Raw genomic sequence first — 9,019 nt, 5'->3', positions numbered from 1 at the left:
TCTCCTAACAGCTGCAATTGGCAAAAATCTCCAGTTTATGCCCTTGGATGGTACAACCCACAAATGCTGTGCAGTGGCATTTGTTCAGCCTGACTCATAGACAGACGAATGCCACTGAATGAATCACCAGCAGCATTTTCCGCAGTATCTAACGAGGTAGCTCATCCAAATATTGATCAGGTCCATGTCTCTCTAGTTTTTCAGATCTGAGATACCATAGTCTAGGATGCTATTCACCACTGAAATTATGAATTTTGGAAAGGGGTCTATAGTGAGCAACCAGGAGACGGCAAAATATCGTTTAATGCAAGCTTTGTTGATAGGAGCTACCTATCTGCCTGCTGTGAAGCTATAAAAATGGTATGAACACTGCTGAAATGCAAGAGAAATAACAACTTATTAACTTAATAACAGAGAACTTTAAGGCAAATTAACAAAATCACTTTATAAAACATCTCATTCTGTTTGGTCCACTGCTGCAGAAGGTCATTAAGTCAAACACTGTAGTAAAATAATTTCAATCCATAATGGCTGAAAGGACAAACATTAAGCAAAGGATAATCACAAATTAGCATTCAGGACACCAGCTGAACATTGCAGGTGTTGAGGGAATATAGTTGCTCCCTGAACAAGCACCTGGAAAAGGCGCATTTCTTCCCCTTTCGTCTCGGATATTGGACACTATATGCTTGGGCATCAGGCAGGGTATGCCCCAGGTGCCCACAGCTTTGCACATGCACCTGGAGCTCTGCTCAATCTCAATCCTTTGACTTTCATTGCAGTAATGGCTGTACAGAAAAGAGGGAGCCCTTCCTACCCTTCACTCTGCCAATGCAAGGGCCCAACCTGGGCAAGCCCCTGCCCCAGCACCATGGTTCGAGTTGCATGTTACAGGAATTATCACAGAAAACCACCCAAACCAATGGAAGAGAAGCCTTACAAGAAGCACTGCATCAGTGACTCGACATGAGCTGACTTTGGCGCCCAGTAACTCTACACAACACACCCCTTCTCCTGCCCTGATTGACCACCATAACTGATGGAACCCAAACTCATGGAATAAATGAACTCAAAAGACATTTTGTGGGCCTTTGTGGGCCTTTGTGGCCATTTTATGGACATTTGACAAGGGTGATCCATTGACTAAAGGAATGACATCTGTGTATTATATCAAAGTACAGGAAGAAGGGGGATGGTTAAAGTTGTGCTGAATAGTGTGGGACCTGGGCATGATGTCAATGGTATGGCATAAAGCGTGGAATGTGCTGGATTTGGCTGGGGTAGAGTTCACTTTCTTCACAGTGGCTAGTATGGGGCTGCGGATTTGTAGCAAACACGGGGTTGATTAATATAGAGGTGTTTTCCTTATTGCTGAGCAGCGCTTACACAAGTAAGCCCAGACTACATGCCCCAGTACCAGGGCCACAGGCAAGGCCCAGGTGCAGCCCTGACCCCAGACCCCAGATCTCAGAGTACAGACCCAGACCACAAAACAGGCCCAAGACCCAGACTCAATACCAGACCCTCGCCTCCCTCGACGCACTCCCGCACGCCCCGCCCCCTCCGCTCCGGCCCCGCCTCCTCCGCTCCGACCCCCCCCCCGCTCCGGCCCCGCCCCGCGATCCACAAGCCCCGCCTTCCGATCCCTCACCGCCCCTCCCTCCGACAGACACCCCCCCACGGGAGGTTTCCGCGCAGGCGCCCTGCACGCCGGAGCCAACTCCCCCCTCGCGGCCCCCCCCCAGGCCTCCCCAAAGATGGCGGCCGCGCGCCGCCGGGTGAGGTGGCGGGCAACGCTGAGGCGGCGGGGCGGGGGCGGTAGCAGCGGCGGCAGCTGCAGCGGCGGCGGCGGGAGGCCGTGACAAGTGCGGGGAGGTGAGGAAGGGACAGCGGCAGAGTGGTGGCGGCGGCCGGACCGCAGGTACGTCGAGTAGGCGGGCAAAGGGGTGGGGGAAGCACCGCCCCTAGCCTGGGCTGCGCCATCGGGACCTCCCCCTCGGCGCTGCCCGCCCCGGCGCCGCTGCCCGCTGGCGGCGGAGCGCGGACCGTTAGCCGGGAGAGCCGCGGGGCCATGGCGGTGAGTAGGCGCTGCTGGCGAACCGCCCCTTTCCCCTCGGCGGGGCGGCTGGAGGGGTGCGAGGGGACCGGGGCAGCGCCGATACCTGCCCGCGGTGCCTGAGGAGCGGCGCTGCCTGCTCTTGCCCGGGGAGAACCGGGGAGCCGGTCCTGCCGGCGGAACCCCGCGAAAGAAACTTTATGTCTCCGTCCCTGCTCGGAGGTGCCTGTGCCGGCCGGGGCGGTGGGATCGGCCCGCTGTCAGCGCCGGGCGGCCGCGGGAGGAGGCGATGGTGGAGCAGGAGAAAGAAGCAGATGCGGAGCGCGACCAGAACAGCTGAGCCGGCTGTGACAGGCGGGGAGAAGGAAGTGGTGCTGTTCAACACCTCTTTCTCGTCGTCGTCGTCGTCGTTGTTGTTGTTGTTGTTGTTGTTCTGCTAAGCCGTAAAGGTTCCCTCGGAACTCCCAGCTAAAGGGATTGAGCTTCTGTGTGTAGGTAAAACAATCTTCCCGAAAACACGGTAGTCATCTCGCCGAGTGCTGTCAGAGGTATTATTCTTTCAGCGAGATTTACGCCCGATTCCTCCCTCCCCGAGCATCGCCCAAGATTGGTTCTAACCTAAACAGAAACTTTTCGTTGCTTCTAGGCAACTTAGAAAGTGAAAACAACTAAAAGCAAAAACGAAACTTTTCAGCTGATTTTTATTGTCCAAAGTGAAGAAAATAAGCAGCAGAAACAAGGGAAAATAAATACATTGGGTAGGAGCAGACGCTATGACCGGCACCTCACGACGTGTTAGTCATTAGTTTAACCCTGTCAAAGGCAATTTTATAAGCCACGTTGGCTGTCAAATGTTATTCCAGAACATTTCACATCATGAAGTAATTTGTTTTTAGGATTTAAGTCTGCATTTGGTCAAATACATATCTGATTATTAATGTCTTAAAGTATTGTGGAACCTTAAAATTTCATAATTTTTTGCTGCTAAATACTTGGTGACTTCTGTCTTAGAAGGTATAGGACCCAGTCCTGCTCAGCTTTCTGCTTAAAAGAAACTATTTTGTTGTTATGGCAATGGGAAACTTTCTGCTTTACACAGCATAGAAATTTAACTGTAGCCATGATGTGAACCTGCATCCACAGATGTGTTTATTTTCTGTGTTGTAAAATAGCAACACAAAATCACAGCAATTCAATGGTCTTTAAAGTTCAGAAAGGACAATCAGTTACTTTTTTTTCTGCCTCTTTTTTTTTTACTTTTTAAGGAAATGGTCTCAAATAATTATGAAATTTAATCACATGATGAATGGGGAAGTAGCAAGCTTTCAGGTAGGGAGAAAGCTGTGCACGTATGTGAAGGATGGAAGTAGCTGAGTTTCTGTACTACTTGATGTTGCAAATTGAATAGAGTTTGTAACAGCTGGTGTTTCTACTAAGCATGAGGGAGCAGGAAGGGTACTGATCAACACAGCATCTAGTTTTAGGTTCACTCTGTGTACAGAGTGTACACAAGTCATCTTGATGCATGTGTGTTGAATCTGGGACTTGTTTTGGCAAACTACACTAGAATGGTTTTTCTGGTGATTTTGGGGGAGAAAATTTATGTGCTGTATCAGTTACATTGGGGCATTGGATTCTGATTTTTGGCAGATGAAGCCTTGGTTAAGAGAAACACAGATCCTTGACCTCAGAAAGGCCAGGACTCAGTGATCAGTTGCTTAGGTCACTTGGTCAGGAGGAGAGCAATCTGCTTTGAGCAGAGTCACAACCTGACTACTGTAGATGGTAAGATTAAGACAGAATTAGATGAGTGTCACAGAGGTTTTTTGCAGGGCAGATGGAAATGTTCTGAGGCTTTTTGCTGTATGACAAGTGCTAGATGTAGGAATTAAATGAGTCTCAGGTCATTGCAGCCAACACTTAAGTTACCTGATTTCAGTCCATTAGTGGCATTTCTACCTTTTTCAAGTTGGAGTTTCTACTAGTTTGTGAACTTAAAATTCAGAAGCTCTAGATTTTTATAGGCAACAATGTAATAAAATTGCAGAAACTTGAATTATGATTTGGACTAATAAGTCACTTGCTTTGGGCTGTGAGTCCTGTGGATACTGGGATGCTTTTCTTTGTTGTTCTTTGCCTTGTGGCCATTTAATTTTACTTGAATTCGGACCTACATTGGCTAACTCAGTGTTATGCTGATAATCATTTTGGCTCAGAATATCTCAAGGATATCCTCCATAATTGTTTTGGCAACTTTAACTACTTAACTGAACATGCTTCTGCAGTGTTCCGTCTTAGGACTTACTAGGAAGCACAACTCTTAAAGCCTGACTTTAAGAGAGGTACAATTTTTCACCTTTGTCAATACTTTCTCATAAATGGTTTTAACTTCTAAATGCTTTTAGGCAATGCACTGATTTAGCTTGCTGGCAGGTCACTTCTGAAATAGTGTATGCTATTGTAAATGCATTCATCTCTAGAAATACTAAATGCTTGGAAGGCATTAAGTACGACTGTCCATTGATACCTCTAGGAAATCCTGTAATCCAGTCCAGTCCCCTTTTTGGGTGGAACTGGCAAACATGCAGTCTTGTTCATTTCCAGATAGAGAGACACTAGAGAAGATGGTTTTTGTGAGGATGCAGGCCCACTTCCCAGACAGAGTTGTTGTCTGCAGCCATTGATATTTCTTGTCAGTGTATCCTGGAACTTGAGGAATTCTTACCTCTCTCCAGCAACTTTGTACCTCTTTTTCAACTCCACTTTCTAGTCTTTATGGGATTTCTAGTTAAATCTCTGCTAAAATATCTACAAGTAACATACTGTTTTCATCTCTGTTATAGATGTCAGTAACGCTTCTAGATTTTATCATTAATTTCTTTAAGACTGTTGGCTTAGGGAAATTCCAGGCAATCTGTAGGAAAATTCAACTTGGCTGCAATTTATAGTGCACGAGTTCGATTGTGAGCCATTAATTTTCCTGTAGGACCAGATCTAAGTAAAAATAGATTTGACTTGGGTTGTCAACTCTTTAGCTTAACTAAAAGATACTGTCTGTATCTCAGGAAAGCGATAATAGTTTGGAATGAGTACACTGCTGCTTTTTCTGTTCAGCAAACATGAACAATGTTTATTTTGCTCATGGGGCCAGTGTTTCCTGAGCTACAGAAATGACCATTTTTTTGCTCGTTCTTTGACATATGCAGTAAACTTTGAGCTTCCTTAATGCTGATGTTCACTTGATGCCAATAGAAAAACACTATCAGCCTTTTTCTTAAACTTGTCTATCCATGAGGTTTAATGGTTTTGTTTGTGTTCAGTAATATTTTGGATTGTCATCCTGAGGTCTGTATTTTATAGGGCTGATGAGGTAGTAGGATGTTTAGAAAGTGTCTGTAACACTTAATACTGTTACATGTTTCTTGTAGGTTGTTATCTTTAATCATTCCAATTAATTAACCTTTAGTTTCAGATGGAACAAATATTTTTAAGTTGTTCTGTTTGCCCCCCAGAGATCTCATCCCATTCTAGCTGCTCACATACTCTTGAGCCTGTAACCACTGAAAAACCTTCAGACTTTTTTGCTAACCTATCATAACAAAATGCAAAATTAAGATAGAATTTGCTATGCTCTTTTGTCAATAATTAAATAGAATTTTTAGCTGTTGCTTTCACACTGGACTCTTTTAATACTCACTTGCTCCGTTATGCACCCGTTCTTATGTTGACAGTCTGTTTCGGTTTCAATACATGCTGCGTAGACTGTTGGTCTTCACTTTGATGGCACAGTTGTATAGAGGACTGTGTTACTACTCTTCTTTGATGTATTGGTTTAGAATGCTTTTGTTTTCAGAATTGTAGTACCTCAGGAATGGAATATCCTTGTGTTTTCAAAACACTTTATTAAAACTTTAACACCATATTCATTAGTGGTGTCTTCGCAGCACTTTTCAAGTTGAGTTAGACTGAGCATACTTTGCCCTCTTTGTATTCATGGCTCCAAATAAACTTTCACCATTTGCGTCTGGGCGAGCACACTTGTTGACCTCAGCCTCACCAGACCTACCTGTGTATCTACCAGTTTGCTTAATATAATTTATATTTTTGTCTCCCTTTAAGTTTTTGCTTTTTCAAGATGTGTGGACTTTCTGCTCATGCTGTTCTGCAGTCAAAACATCACCTAGGTTAACATTGATACCCACTCTTTCAGTTTAGTATCTTGAGTGTCAAACACCATCCCAACAGCAGTTTGCAGAAGTTAAACAGGAGCACTGAATGTGCCTATAGTGTACCTCACCCCAACTTTGCTTCCAGAACTGTTCCAAGGCATTTAGGACAGATGAAAAGATAAGCTGCAAAACTTCTGCATTTATAGGCAATGGAAAGTGTTGTATCTTATTATATATTTAATTACTTGGGGCATAAAGAGTTGTCAAAAATTAAATTAATCCAGAAGTTTTCAATCCCAGTGTTACCAGTAGAGCTAATTTTTATTATCCATTAGTAAGAGAAGCACGGCACTTTCTAAGGTGAAATAAGTGCCTTCTGCTTTCCAGAAGGACTAAAACAAGCCCTTTTATTTTCTGGCAACATACAGGCTTCTATAATATAGTGTCAAAAATATTGTTTCAAAACTATGAAAATTCACTAAATTGAACCAATGTCTTCCATGTTTTGAAAAATCTATTTAACAAAGTCTGGGAAATTGTCCTCAGGGAAAGTGACAAGGTCCAAAAGGATTTGTACTGTGACAGGTGTGAATAGATTGTAACTCTGTTCTGTAGTTGGGAGGGAAAAAGAATATGCGAGACACAGATGTTAATTTTACCTTCTTCATGACAGTTGTTTTCGAATTTACTTTGGATTTATTTTGTACCTTTGTTGCATTTAAATCTGTGAAGCTCAGTTCTTAATGGCTTTTGATTTTGAGTAATTTGAAGTGCAGCTTAGCAAACCTAGAGCTTTACTGTTACCTGCAGTAAAAAGTAAAAAAACTCTGTAGTTCGCAAGTGTAAATACTTCCTTGTAAATGGGATGGAGTTTCCCCAGTGTACAGATCCAGTGTCTGTGGTGTGCAGGATCCTACAAGCATGGACTGCTGTCAAGCTGTTGTCTCATTTCCCCTTGCTAACATAGCATACTCAATACTATATCTTACACCTTTGATTATAAAACAAATTCTTCTCTAACTTCCAGTTTTCAAATTGCAGGGTTTTGGTTTTCAGGGTTTGTTGTCCTTTTAACTGGAAGAACTGTATCTACTAGATGACTTGACAGAAGGAAGTGTAGACATAAGCAACAGAATAGCAAGTGGATTAATTTTACTTTGTGGCAAAGGAACGCATTTTAGATAGTGATAGCAAATCAAGTAGTAATGATCTGCAAAAAGTGTGCATGTAGCTGGAAACTAATCTGTAAGCAAAAATTGAATGGATAAGAAGGTTTAACATGAACTTTGGTGATTGAAATTAAAGCGTTGGCAGTGAGAGAGAACCATGACTATAACAATTCATTAATATTTCAAAATACATATTGATAGGCTGTTGGAGGACTTTCTACAGTAGGAATAAAGGTCATAAGCCACAAGAGCTACCATACCTCTGAAAATCCTATAGATTCTATTAAAAATGTAAATGGGGAAGACCATATTTTAAGACAATTATTTACCTATTTAATCTAGTATGAAAGTAGATTAAAGGTGTTGAAATGACGTACTAAGAAATTAGGGCTAAAAGAAGCTGTGGAAGTGAGTAGTGACTGTTGCCAATGAACAGTCTTAGATGCAGCTGAAATATTGTTTTACCTTCTTCAGGCATGCTAATGACTTCACTGTCCACATATAATAATATTAGTATGTATGCACATTCCACTGAATGGTGACATTTCAATGGTGAGGATAAGTTACCGTACATCAAGCAATAGATCTCAAAAATACCCCAGTACATTTAATTGTGTACATCATGGCAATACAGCTCCAAACAGATCAGTTTCTGATTTTTGTGGCTGTACTGTTGTTAACAAATTGACAACTATTGCAACTTCACGTGTAAAAGAGAAGGCTGAGAGCAGCTTTGTCCTCTTGATTTGATTGGGCAATCCAACTAGTTGGTCCCATGGTGTTTTGACTGACTAATACTTTTCTTGGAGGATGGTGTGGAACGTGGGAGAAGAGAGTGCTGATATCATCGGAGAAACCTGCTATTGTTTTGCTTGTCTTGCCCTTCAGTAGTTGCAGACACTCCTCCGCTGGAGAACTCTTGCATGAATAGCACATTCAGTCTTCCAAGAGTTGCATTCAGGTTGAGGTGCTGTTTGACTGCTCTGCTTTATTTATTTTTTTTTTCTGTGGCATACAAGTAACTGCTTCGGTACCATTGTGACTACGTTTAATATTAGGAAAGTGAAGCACCTGGCATTGTCAGTGCCTCTTGACCTTCTTTACTGTCATGGTCTGTAGCTTCATGAATGCTATGCATTGATGCTGGCAGAAGCAGTTCCTCTCGAAGCACATCGTCTCTGTTTATTCCTGTGCTTGGCATTCATTTGTGTATTTGCAAAAAGGGAAATTGATGAGAAAACTGTTTTATGTTAAAACTAACCAGTTTTCATATGTTTCATTTTAAACTGCATCAGTGCTACAGTTTAATTCACTTTGTTGACCAATGGCTTGCAGTGGTGCAGGTGGGACCTGCTGGGACAATTAAGCAGAATTGACTTGGAGCAGAACAGTTTTAAGTCTTGATAAAAGAAATGTGTTTGTTAGGCCTCAAAAGACCTTCCGTTTTGGTGGATTTTTGCTTTTGAGAAGTAGTTTCCATATGCCTGTCTTGATTTGTCATGTTTTCTGCTGTTGTCTTATTCCTTATGGAAGCGAGACCTACAGGTTTTCCAAAAAGAATCAGTGGAGATGAGTTTTAAATCTCTTAGACATGTAGCCTCATCAATCCTATGTCATCTTGCATT

At 42.8% G+C, this 9,019-nt stretch overlaps 1 protein-coding gene across 3 annotated transcripts in view; it reads left to right on the top strand.

Annotated features, from left to right (window-relative positions):
* The first annotated feature begins 1,658 nt into the window (after positions 1-1,658).
* The window catches only part of FNDC3A (fibronectin type III domain containing 3A), a 113,690-nt gene continuing 106,329 nt past the window's right edge, over positions 1,659-9,019 (top strand). Inside the window, exon 1 of one of the 3 annotated variants that reach the window (XM_032678016.1) lies at positions 1,659-1,921. The gene's annotated coding sequence lies outside the window, so the exon portion shown is untranslated. Of the gene's footprint in view, positions 1,922-2,006; positions 2,078-9,019 lie in introns of those variants that run through there. The other 2 variants (XM_032678018.1, XM_032678017.1) reach the window with 2 other exon arrangements.

The sequence above is a fragment of the Chiroxiphia lanceolata genome, chromosome 2 (genome assembly GCF_009829145.1).
Source record: "Chiroxiphia lanceolata isolate bChiLan1 chromosome 2, bChiLan1.pri, whole genome shotgun sequence".
Taxonomy (NCBI): Eukaryota; Metazoa; Chordata; class Aves; order Passeriformes; family Pipridae; genus Chiroxiphia; species Chiroxiphia lanceolata.
Note: the sequence above shows the minus strand (reverse complement) of the source record. Positions and strands in the feature narration are given on the sequence as shown.